This window comes from Astatotilapia calliptera, chromosome 22 (genome assembly GCF_964374335.1).
Source record: "Astatotilapia calliptera chromosome 22, fAstCal68.1, whole genome shotgun sequence".
Classification (NCBI taxonomy): domain Eukaryota; kingdom Metazoa; phylum Chordata; class Actinopteri; order Cichliformes; family Cichlidae; genus Astatotilapia; species Astatotilapia calliptera.
This window is the reverse complement of record NC_137442.1, coordinates 27,305,371-27,318,833: the sequence shown is the minus strand read 5'-3', so window position 1 is coordinate 27,318,833 and position 13,463 is coordinate 27,305,371. Positions and strand designations below refer to the sequence as shown.

Below are 13,463 nucleotides of genomic sequence, written 5' to 3'. Positions count from 1 at the left end.
CTATGGAGCCACCACTAATCGTATACACTAACATGAATAACTGAACCCCTGACTGAAAACCCTAAATGCTGACCATTTTTGTCAAATTAATTATATCTCTATTATAAACTTAATTTGCTGTATTTGCAGAAAGTCTAAACAACAGATGCCTGGCATGAAGGGGAACCACCAGGTTAAATGTGTTTACAGATTTCACAATGCTGCATATGTGAGTAAAGTTGCATAAAGCTTTTTTGCCTCCAGGGTGGGTTGTGACAAGTCTGATAAGTAGCTCTCCAATAGCATGTAAAGTCGAATTGATGGATTTGCAATATTCAGATCATGCTGTTTTAGAACAGAAGAAAAACGGTGTTGTGTTTGACGCCTAAAAGCTCAGTCTGTTTTTTGTAAATTTCCTCCAGAAGTGCTTTTGCCAGTTGTAAGGCAAAAAGGGAAGGTATGGATCTATGGACACAATTCGGTATAGTAATTTGAAAAAGACAGTAAACCCTCTTTCAGCACCAAGGTTTTGAGGACATGATAAAAAAAATAATCTGGTCCTTATCAGGTTCAGCCGGATTCAAATTATTTAATTATTTAAAATAACTCTGACCTCAGATTAAGAGTAACACATAGCCATTCCCCTTTTTATTTATTTAACACAAACAAGAGCTCTGTGGTGAGAGGAGAACCTTCCTGAAGGACAACCATTTCTGCAGCACTCAGGCCTGTATGGTAGAGTGGCAAGGTGGAAGCCTAAAAGCAAGCCTGCCTGGAATTTGGCAAAAGGCACCTGAAGGACCAGATCATGAGAAACACAATTGTCTGGTCTGATGAAACAAAGATTGAACTCTTCCACCTGAATCATCATGATTGGAAAAAAAACAGGCACTGCTCGTCACCTGGCGAATACCTTTTCTTACAGTGGGGCATGGTGGTGGAAGTGTCATGCAATAGGGATGGTTTTTGGCAGCAGGAACTGAGAGAGTAGTCAGGGTAGATGGAAAGATAAATGCAGCAGTGCACAAGGACATCCTTGTTGATGACCTGCTTCAGCCTCTTCTCCCTGTGCTGGACCTCTGTAACAGAAACGAAGCATGTGAAATGCTGCATCCATTTCAATCCTACTATTACTTGACAACACCTTCAAAGAAAATGCCAATTTAGCAAGCTCAACTGACAGGCCAAAAGTGTCACCATGTAACCAAGCAGGAAGTTTGATGGCTAAAACCAAAAACACTTACAGTTGCTCAAATAGCCTTGTGAGGTCCAGCTGGTACAAAAATACTTTAGTATCTGTTTTAGTAAGTAATGTCTCAGTGGATAAACAAATAGCAGATTACATTTGAGTTGAAGCTTAATGTTAGGCCAGTTTGAAAGTGTGCTGACACAGGAGCTTTAGCCCATCACCGTGTGCTCGGCCTCACCTCAGTTAAGTTATTGTATTGAATCTCTGAACTGTATTCACAATTTGTTGCATTTTAAAACAGTTTTTAATGAATTTATCTGACACATATATTTATCTGACAGATAATATTCAAGGGTGTGGCTTGCTACCTATTTGCTAATGTTGGCTGACAACTTCAATCTCCAGTCTCTAAATATGCTAACTTATGTCTCCAGAAAGTAACAGTGACATTCAGTTCAATTCAATTCATTTTGATTTAATTCAAGTTTATTCCTTTAGCGCCAAATTACAACAACAGTTGCCTGGAGACACTTTATACTACAAGTTCAAGTGTTAAATTCAATTCTAGCTTTAACAGGGAGCCAGTGAAGAGAATCCAATACAGAGGAAACATGATCTCTCTTTCTCATCCTTGTCATTGCACCCGCTGATAATGTATTACAGTCGTCCAGCTTAGAAGTATTGAATGCATGAACTAGCCTTTACTCATCATTCTGAGACAGCATATTTCTGAGTCAAGTACTATAACCTCAGTTTCTACTTTCTTTTAGTCTGAATGTAGAAAAACAGCAAATTAGTTCATCCATTAGAGTTCATCCAGTCCTTTATCTTTTTAACACATGCCTATGATTTGACTAGTTAATTTGTGCCGTCTGGCTTTATAGATGAATATAGCTGGGTATCATCTGCATAACACTGAAAATATACGCAGTGTAAAAAGTATAATAATAATTATTGCTAACTTGCAGATGTAAACGGGTGGGTTTTAAGTTGGTATTTGAATTGTGTCAAAGAGTCTAGCTGATGATGCTGAAGTGCTAATAGCCCCTGAGATGAGGCGAGTAGAGCTAAAGGCTCTGGCACCCATGGTGTTAAATTTGAATTAAGGAACACTTAGAAGACCAGCTGAAACTGAGCGCAGGGCTGAGGTCTGAAAAATATTGGGGTAACAAGTCACTGTGAGCTTTAAAAGTGAAATTCAAAATCTTATACTGGATCCATTGAGGAATGGGGAAACAATGAAGCTGGATGAGAATAGGGGTAATAGTGTCATTAGACTCGGTGCGAGTGATGACTCTGTAGTATTTGGAGCTGATTAAGGATCAATGGTTCCAGCACAGAAGCCTCTGGAACTGTAACCAACCTTTGAGAAGACATGCACAACCTGAAATCTGCATTCTAGAGTTAAAATATTGTGATCAGCTGTATCGAATGCATGAGTCAAACAAGACAAACACGGAGCTGACTCTTGGGATTCTCACTAGTTCAGTTTCTGTGTTATGATGATCTCTGAATCCTGACTGAAACTCTTCAAACAGGAAATTCCTCTGCAAATCTTTAAAAAAAAAGAATTAAAAAAGAGAAAGGTTAAAAAAATCAGTCTATAATGACCTAAGACAGCTGGATTAAGTCTGGATTTTTTAAGCAGTGGTTTAATTACAGCCACCTTGAAAGCCTGTGCTAACAGAGATAAAGAGGTCATGTTTAAAATGGAAGCATTAATTACTGGCAGGACGTCTTTGAAATGTGTCTGTTAGGAATGGAGTCTAACAGACACATTTCATCGTTTGGAGTAACTAATTATTGAAGGTAGTTTAGTGAGCCCCACAGCTCCCTTTTTTCACTTGTCACTTGGTTAGTCATTACATGCAACAGTCCCACAGCATGGGATTGAAAGTTCTAATGTAAAAGATGTGGGGTCAACTGCAAACTGATAAAGACAAGTAAACCTCTGATTAGACAGCTAGTTGATGTTCAAAGGCAAAAGAAGACTAGATTAGACAGAATCCTAAATAGCCATAATAACTAAAGACAGCTGAAGTTGTGAAAATCGCTCTCTACATCCGTAAAACAGGATGACCGTGGCTCAGGGGGTTGGGAAGCGCATCTGTAACCAGAAGGTCGCCAGCTTGATCCCTGGGCTCGCTGTTCTGGTCGTTGTGTCCTTGGGCAAGACACTCTGCCCTACTGGTGTTGGCCAGAGGGGCCGATGGCGCGATATGGCAGCCTCACTTCTGTCAGTCTGCCCCAGGGCAGCTGTGGCTACAACGGTAGCTGCCTCCACCAGTGTGTGAATGTGAGAGTGAATGAATAGTGGTATTGTAAAGCGCTTTGGGTGCCTTGAAAAGCGCTATATAAATCCAATCCATTATTATTAAAATAAGGGCATGTGTGGATCAATTAAAGTGTGCACAAGCACTTATTTTTTCCTTCAAGTATGAGCATATTGGCACCTGCCTGTTACATAATGCAGCAGTTCCTCTTGGTGTGCAGCAGATGGAGACATTCACTAAATTATCATTCACCTCACATCATCTTTGTACACCTTGGGGAGGATTTCTTTGTTATGTCTGGGAGAACGAAAATGGCTGAAATACAGTTGTTTTACACTAGTTTTGGCAGAGGTACCAAGCATCACATTAATATCATGGTTTAAAAAACATCACAGTTTCAAGGTTTTGGATTTAACATTCCTGCACACATCTTTTCATTTAAAAACCCAGTGATGACTTGCATTTGGACACACCCATCTCTGTCTCCCTCTCTCTGCAGAGAGAACCATGTAAAGCACATGTCTCTCCTATGTTATGTTAACTGATGCTGTGGTCCACAGATTATGTAAGGGAGGCACTGTTGGTTAAATACATAATAATCGCTACCATGCTAATGGGATATCCATGTATGTTTTTGATCAAGTAAAACAGAAGTGTTTAATAAATTTGAGATTTATTATCTCTGCTAAAAGTCTCCCCCTGCATTCTCAGACATCCCCCACTCCTCTGATGTGGCTCCCTCACCCAGACTGCTGGTACATAACATGTTGCTAGGGTAACCTAGCCTTGAGAGATGCTTGGACCTTATTTGATTTAAATGCAATTATGGAGGTTTTTCCCCTTTTTTTTTTAGAACACGAGAAAACGTGAAGAATTAATTTGAAAATGCATTTGTTTATGGAGCTGTGCTTGACCCTGTTATTTTCTTTATTATTATTATTTTAACCAAGTCATGAAATGTGGAAGCAATATCTAAAAATAGCTTTGGCTGCAGTGAACTGCCAACTCTGAATTCCATGATTAGCATTCATCTCTCTTAACACATCAGACTGTGCACACTTTTACAAATCATAAATTACTACAGAGTTTGTTTCTAAATCCACAGAACAGAAGAGCAGCACGCAGAAAAGCTCTCTGTTTTCTTACATAATTGAACAGCATGGTAGAGGCGGTTAGCTATTGGTTTTCCTCAAGGAAAATGTCGTGTAATTGCTCTACAGAAATGCATCGTGGTTCCTTTGACAAACAGATTAGAGCCAAACGCTGTGCTATCAGTCGAAGCTAAGTGAATGAACAGCAGTAGCAGCATCCTTTACGATACTCCACTTACTCTCCATTGCAATCTCCATAGCTCTTTGTGCTGTTTGCACTACCAGTGGACAGGCCAAAGAGAGAATGACAAAGCTGCTGTGGAGGACAGAGTAAGTGTTAAAGAGACATATAGAAAGAGATACTGTGAATTAAAGAAAGGGAGGGGATGAATAAGACTGACACTGAGGCCATGCAGACGTGGGTCACAGAGAGGATGCCAGACAGGCAGGGAAAAGAAAAGCCTTCACGTGGAAGTCAACGTGCTATTTCCAACGCCCAAGAGCCTCAAAAGGAAAGAGAGGAGAAGACATGAGAGAGGGTCAAAGACAAAAGGGATCCTAAAAACAAAAGGGACAAGAGGAGGAGTTACAAGTTAAGGAGTTACAGGAGCGTCGATTCAGTGTTTTCTTATTGCTTGGTAATTATTCCTTGCTTTTACTATCATTTATCATACAATCTAAAATAAATAAAAAATAAATAAATTCAAAAAACAAATGCTTCCACATTTTTATTGCTGCAAATCCCATAAAAAGATCAAAACCAACATCTTAGGATCAACATATACATATAAGGGTTGTTTTGCCATTACCCTCTGTTACAGCGAGCAACCAAAAAATAAATAAAGAATATTATAAAAACAGATCAATATCATGTGTATGCCCTCCTAGTTTTAGGCACAAAAACAACTTTGTTAGATTGAGGGAAAGATAAGGATAGTTTGGGGACATTAAGGAAATTTTGTTGTAGTGTTACAAAACACAGTGCACATTTCAGTCAGATCCACTGTTGTCAAAAAGAATAGCTACTTCCATCCATCCATCCATTCTCCTTCACCAATCCCTGTGTAACTGCATATCTTTGGACTTTGGGAGGAAGCCGGAGCACTCGGAGAGAACCCATGTAGACACACGGGGAGAACATGCCAACTATGTGGTGGCAAGGCTCTGTTCTGCAACCTCTCTGCCCTACCATACATATGTACCTCATACCACACATATGAGATCACGCACCGCTGCCTTCAATGAAGGGCTCATCTCCGGTAATATGGACCTATACAAGGCTGCGTCTTACAACGTGCGCAGCGCGGTCAGAAAGGCAAAGTGGAGCTACGGGGAAAAGCTAGAGTCACAGCTATGACAGTGTGACTCTAGGAGCCTGTGGAAAGGACTGCGGACAATAACGGACTATAAACGACCAGCTTCTTCAATGATAAATGCCGACGCTTCACTGGCTGATGAGCTGAACACGTTTTACGCTCGCTTCAACGCCGCAGCAATTAAAACAACAAACGGCTGCGCGCGCTCGGAGTGCACCAGTGAAGACAATGCATTCATCATCACAGAGCATGCCGGGAGGAACACCTTCAGGAGGGTGAACATCCGGAAGGCAGCAGGACCAGATGCAATCCCTGGCCGGGTCCTGAGAGCCTGCCCTGACCACGGAGATCTTCAACCTCTCCCTGGCCCAAGCAGTGGTTCCCACGTGCTTCAAACAGTCCATCATTGTCCCTGTTCCAAAGAAACAACAGCCCGCTTGCCACAATGACTACCGTCCAGTAGCACTGACTTCAATTGTAATGAAGTGTTTTGAAAGACTGATGAGAGATCACATCACTTCTTCACTTCCTGCCACCATCGACTCACTTCAGTTTGCTTACCGGACTAATCGTTCCACAGACGATGCCATATCTCACCTGCTCCACACATCCCTGAGTCACCTGGACACTGGCAGAGGGAATTATGTTAGGATGCTGTTCGTGGACTACAGTTCAGCATTCAACACAATAATTCCCTCTAAGCTTTTCACCAAGTTGACGGATCTAGGACTCAGCTCATCACTGTGTCAGTGGATCCTCACCTTCCTCACAGACAGACCCCAATCAGTGAGGGTGGGAAAACAAGTCTCCCCCTCCATCTCACTCAGCACTGGAGCGGCTCAGGGCTGTGTTTTAAGCCCCCTGCTGTACTCACTGTACACTTATGACTGTGTAGACACATCAGACACCACCTCCATCGTCAAGTTTGCTGACGACACTGTTGTTGTGGGCCTGATCTCCGACAACATCGAGACGGCCTATCTGGAGGAGATTAGGAACCTGGAGACCTGGTGCCAGGAGAATAACCTCCTCCTAAACATCAGCAAGACTAAGGAGCTGATCGTGGACTTCACTACAAAGCAGGCGAGGAATTACAAACCCCTCATCATCAGTGGCACGCCAGTGGAGAGAGTGGACAGTTTCCGATACCTGGGTGTCCACATCACTCAGGACCTGTCATGGTCCTGTCACATCAACATGCTGGCTATGAAAGTCCATCAGCGTCTCTTCTCCCTCAGAAGACTTAGAGACTTCCATCTGCCACTGAAGGTGCTCAAGAACTTCTACTCCTGCACCATCGAGAGCGTCCTGACGGGAAACATCTGCACCTGGTTTGGGGACAGCACCAAGCAGGACAGACGAGATCTGCAAAGAGTGGTGCGCTCAGCCGAACGCATCATTCAATCAGAGCTCCCTGACCTGCTGTCCATCTACACCAAGCGTTGCAAGACCAAAGCTAGGAAGATTATGATGGACCTCTCCCATCCCAACAATGGACTCTTCTCACTGTTGAGGTCCGGGAAGCGCTTCCGCTCCCTCAAGGCCAAAACAGAGAGAATGAGGAGGAGCTTCTTCCCCCAGGCTATTCGGGCCCTGAACCAGGTGTAGGACTGGACTCTCCCACACACATTACATCACTATAAGACTGGACTCTCACACACATCACCACACGCACTCTGGTTTTTCTTCATGCACACTTCCTATAATTTATAATCTCTTTCTGCTATTTGCACATTTTTTTACTGTAAATTTCTAAGTTAAATCTGTCAATTTTGTATAACCTGTAAATTGTAAATACTGTAAAGCCACTGTCATTTAATGGTCGGGCATTGCACAGCTACAAGCTACAAGCATTTCACCTCATGTCATACTCTGTATGGTTGTGTGTGTGACAAATAAAATTTGAATTTGAATTTGATATGTGGACAGCATGAGGTCAGGAGAGTATCCCTCACTATCCTCCCATGTGTAGACTCCAGTGGACAACAGAGCAGGCAACAATAAAAACAAATCAACTTAACAGAAATGATAGGAGGAGCTGGGGTTGTAGCAGTGGGTTGCCATGTGGCTGACAGGTGTACAGCAACTCTGGACTGGCTAGCCTATCTTAAAGAGCTCACCATATATGAATATATAATGCATACACTATTATATATTGTACATATATTTATTAGTTTCAGGTTGGCCATTCTTGTATTTTGCTCGTTTGTGTTGTTGTGTTTGCACATCTCTGTTGCTTGTGGGGCTCGCACACAAGAATTTCACTCGCATGTGCTGTGCCAGTGTGCCTGCACATGTGATGTGACAATAAAAAGTGATTTGATTTGATTTGATTTGATTTGATTTGATTATATAGTTTGCCAGTCAGCTGAACCCTCAGGGTGGTGTGGGCTGTCATTAGCTAACCAATGTGATGCTCAATGTAAATGATGGAACAGCATCTATCCACAGTTACTTTGGTAATCCAATCAGTTAAATGCAGTTAACTGATTAAGTGCATTTAACTGCATTTCAATGCTCATGATCAAACATTAATGTTTTTGTGCACTTATAGACGCATGTAAAGAGAAGATTAAGGACGTCCTAGAATACGTCCTTGAGGAATGTCACAGATCAGTGGATACAAAGAGAATGTAAGAGCAGAAAAAAACAAATATTTCTGTATCTTTTTTGGTAGAGGGCTTCAGCAAGAGGGCAAAATAAAACAGGCAAAATAATCTACTAAACATATTTAGTTGGAAACCATTAGGCAAACTGATAGATTACGCAGTGTGTAATCTATGAACATGCTGCTGATCCCTGCATCAGTTGAGTTAAGTAAGTGCAACCAAAACATCCATTTTAATCCCCCGTCCTCGGTGCATAGATGCTGCTATTAACAACTGTTTTTGCCATTTGCATCCAGTCTTCCTTAAAGTGTGTGTGAGCTTGCAAGTGACTTCATTCTTTGTCCAGGGACAGATCACAAGGCTGCAAACACACACATGCTCACACACACAAACATGACATCACCCAAACAGTGGTGGGGCGGAGACTGGCAGAGTAAGCCTGGCATCACTCACACACACACGTAGGACAGCACAACTCCTCGCCCTCCATAAGCTCTCTGTCAGACAGCTCAGCTTGGCATCACTCTCTCCCAATAAGATGAAACAAGCATTAGCCTGACCCCGTTCTCACGGCGACCAAGTCACTTTACAACAACATTATGCCCTGCTATCTCTAGCATGTTTGACCTTTTTTTTTTTTTTTTAAAAAGGCCCAATCTCCCTCCTCCCTCTTTCCAGAATTTTCTTTCTAAAGATATAGTCAGATAAAAAGGACAGACAGTCAAAATCCCCACATCTTGACCCCCTCTGCCGTCTTTCAGATAAAGTCCCATCTTAATTGGTCATGTTCAACGACAGATTCAAGGAGGATTACCCTTGTCCTTCTTCCATCTCTCATTTTTCCTCCACGCACTGGACTCAAATCTGTCGCAGTCTGCAGACTGCCTTTCACAGACTTCTAGAGAATCAGAATCAATATTAGAATCAGAAAGGGTTTTATTGCCAAATGTTGAGCAGGTTTACAACATTATGAAATTGTACGCAGGTGATCAGTGTGAACAAAACATATATAAACTATAATCTACAAGCACACAAGTTTGTTTCTCAACCTCGAAAAAGCTGTAATTGAATTGCAGTGCCTTCTCAAAGAAGCTACAAATACTACTCATTCTTTTTATCGATGAGGTGCTCAGTCAAATCCATTTTCAAAGAGAACTACACTGAATTGCTATTGTTAGTAACTGAACTCTTTTGGCAGCCATACACTGATTTAACAGTGCATTATGCAGTTGCTAAAAGAATATTAGAAGGAATTTCTACACATGAGAACAACAAAAACAGCCATGATTCATCACACTTAAATGTCAGGATCCTGAGCAGTTTCTTCTACAGCGCTTATATCGATCTGTCTTCACCTGAACATCACTTGGACAAAACAACAGACAAGACAAACTGCTGAACTGAAGACGACCTGATTTAGGACTGAATGCTGGGATTGCAGTTGCATGTAATTTTTGTAATTGTAATTTATGTCATGTATTTATGTAAAACTTGTGTGGAGTTCGCACACATGTCATGCTCTGCGTCTGTGTAGGTTCTCTGTGGCTATTCCAGCTTTCACCCATAATCCACAGTCCAAGCACCTTGAGGCAACTGTTGTTGTGATTTGTCACCATATAAATAAAACCGAACTGAGCTGAGTTTCTTACATTGTTTACAGACAGCTGTGTGGGCCTTAGTTCAGTTCACAATGAGGTGAAAGATCAGTGTCATATCTAAGAGCTGAGAGTTAAGGGCCACTGAAACAGAGTGTGTGTAATGAAACTCTGAATTAAACTGGGCTGAGCTTCACATGCAAACATCTGTATGATATTATCAGGATAATCGCCCAGACTGGGATTATAACTGTTGCTCAGCAGCAAACTACGAAACCCCAGACTAATCTGACAGTGCAAATCAGTATCCAATGCTGAGGCACCAAATCTGGTCAATGGTTAAATAAATAAATAAATAAATGTGCAAGCCCCACCTCCTCAAGTTAATCAGTGTGATAAATCAATAACTATTATTTTACTTGTAAAAGTAATTTTATTACGGGAACTGAAATTAGATTGTAGTTCTGCAATGCATCTCCATTAACATCCAGTGTTTGCCTGCAGCTTTCAGCAGCCATCTCCTCTCTGCAAGTCTTCTTTGTCAATCCCCCTAAGATCTCCCTTACCACTTCACCTCCCTCCATCCTCCTTATTCCTTTGTTTGCCTCTCATTCGCTCTCTGTCCTGGGGCTGACATCACAGTCCCAGAGGAGGTAACAAGCCCTGAATCAGCACCAACTATTCCCATCTATGTCCCCACCCTGCATCACTTTGTAGTCAGTGGTGACTCCCCATGTTTCTCATCTTTCTTTTTTATCTTCCTCACCCCCCTCTCTTCCCCATTACCCCATAACCATGGCCTTAAGAGAGCTTAGGCTGTTTTTACAGTGCTGAAAACAAGCTCTCCCATGTGGCCTGGGCTCTTATTTCACTATAGGCTGTGTCAGGGAGGGCAACAGGAACAGGGCAACACCAAAATAAAATATTTATCTAAGCCTTGAATATATAGAAGAAAACTAAAGTATTTTCTATATTTAAGATTCTGTTTAGACTTGATAGCTTTCCATTTTCAAGGGCCTGACTTCCAGTGATGGGAGAAAAGCTCATGTCCTACAAAACATTTAAAGCCTCATATAACATGATAACAGCCCAAACTACAATGTGTAAAGTTTTCAGCTACCAGGCTGATGATGCATTCTTCAAAAAGCTTTAAAAATATTATTTTGACCACAGCCAATAATAGCAGTTTTTGGGGTTCAAAAAATATCCAAGACATCCAACTTAAAAAACAAAGAAAAAAACCCAAAACACTAAAACTATGTTCCAAAAAATGTAAAAGGATTGTTACCGATCAATTTATCTTGAGATGTATCTTTGACAGCAAATTAAATGATCCTTTTGTGTGAAAGCCAGCAACATCCTCAGCCTATGAACTGTGTGATTACAGTAATGGACTGGGAAGGTTGAAGGTCGAACCTCACCTTGATAGTATGGCTGTAGGTTAGAAGCTTTGCACAAAGAGCCATAACCCTGAAAACCTGAAAGCCAGAATTTGGGACATTACACGGTCTGTTGTCACAAAAAACAATCTACTGGAGTTCACACACATATTTATGTTGACTAGAATAATTTTCCCAATTAGATTTTAAGGTTCCCCCACTTTTACATTTACTTGGTATTGTATTACTGGCAACAATTTATGTGAATAAACGGGAAAAATAATTGAAAGACTAGATTGCTTTTGATTACATATCCATGATAACAGTATGTAGTTGTGTTACAGCCAAATTATTACACTGAGACATGAATGTCTGCTTTCAAAACTTGCTGATGCGGCAAAGCCAATTCAATTCCATTATGCTGTGTGTCGCTGGCATGCATTATTAACAGCGAGTTAAAGGTAATATCAATCCCAGCTCTGTGTTTTGCTTCTGTTAGATGCTTACAGCATAACAAGTGACATACTGCTGAACAAAGACACAAACTACTGTGCTGTCCAGACTAGTGGAACAAAAAAGGTGATCACTTTCACATCTCTCCCCCTGCCTGTTATTTGAGTGGATGTGAGTCCCATCTGTTAGCCTTCATTAGGGACTGTTTTGTACACACTGAGGCAACAAGATAGTGGGAGGACAAGGCCACAGTGCAGGTGGCGTTGGGGTGTGAGATTAGGAGGAATAATGGGGAGTTAAATAATAGAAGGGATATATCTGAGGCATGGATTCAGAAGGTTACCAGTATTTTAAAAAAACATAATCACATGTTTTTTAAAATACTGGTTCCCATAGCCATGTTTCCATCTGCATCTTGTGCCATGTTTGTCACACCCAACAAGGACCAAGCTCAAAAAACATTTTGACATCCTATTGCTTTCCATTCATTGAGCATAACCAAGCTTATATTATAATATTTTACATTATTGTTGTGGGTGGCTGTGGCTCAGGTGGTAGAGCAGCTCAGCTACTGACTGGAAGGTTAGTGGTTCGATCCTTGGCTTCCCCAGTCTGCATGCCAAGTATCCTTGGGCAAGATACTAACCCCAAGTTGTTCTTTGATGTATCTATCGGAGTGTGAATGTGTGTGAATGCTTAGATTGCACTTAAGTATGGAAGGAAGTGAATGAGGCATGTTGTATACAGCACTTTGAGTATTCTGGGAGAGTAGAAAAGCGCTATATAAGAATCAGTACATGTTATCTTATTGATTAGCTAAATATGGTCAGTTATGGCAAAATGCACCAGGGGGCAGCTATTCTTACTTGTGATGCTGTTGGCAATTCAACCAGTGGCAACAAAGTGAAGTTAGAACATACACCGACCAGGCATAACATTCTGACCACTGACAGATGATGTAAATAACACTTCATCACGGCACCTGTTAGTGGGTGGGATATATTAAGGAGCAAGTGTAGATTTTGTCCTCAAGGTTGATGTATTAAAAGATTTGACCAAGTCTGACAAGGGCTAAATTGTGATGGCAAGACAACTGGGTCACAACATCTGCAAAACTGCAGTACTTGTGGGTGTTCCTGTTCTGCAGTGGTCAGCATTCATTAAAAGTGGTCCAAGTAAGGTCCGAAGGCAGTTCTGTGTGGTCTGATCTAACAGGCAAGCTACTGTAGGTCAAACTGCTAAAAAAAACGTCATGCTGATAAAAAGGTGCCAGAATACACACAGCATCTCAGTCTGCTGTGTATGGAGCTGGATAGCTGCAGATCAGTCAGGGTGCCCATGCTAACTTGTGAACGAGGATGCACTATGGGAAGAAGGGAAACCAGTGAAGCAATGTGATGTTTTTGGGCATTTTTTTCTGGGAAACCTTGGGTCCTGCCATCCATGTGGATGCTACTTTGACACGTACCATCTACCCAAGCATTGTTGGAGACCTTGTATACTCTTTCACAGAAAAAGTATTCCATGATGGATGTGGCATCTTTTAGCACAATAATGTGCCCCGCCACAAAGCAGAAAC

At 41.5% G+C, this 13,463-nt stretch overlaps 1 long non-coding RNA gene across 1 annotated transcript in view; it reads left to right on the top strand.

Annotated features, from left to right (window-relative positions):
• Positions 1-13,463, top strand: part of LOC145423557 (uncharacterized) — a 482,209-nt gene that overhangs the window by 105,040 nt on the left and 363,706 nt on the right. The window lies entirely within an intron of this gene.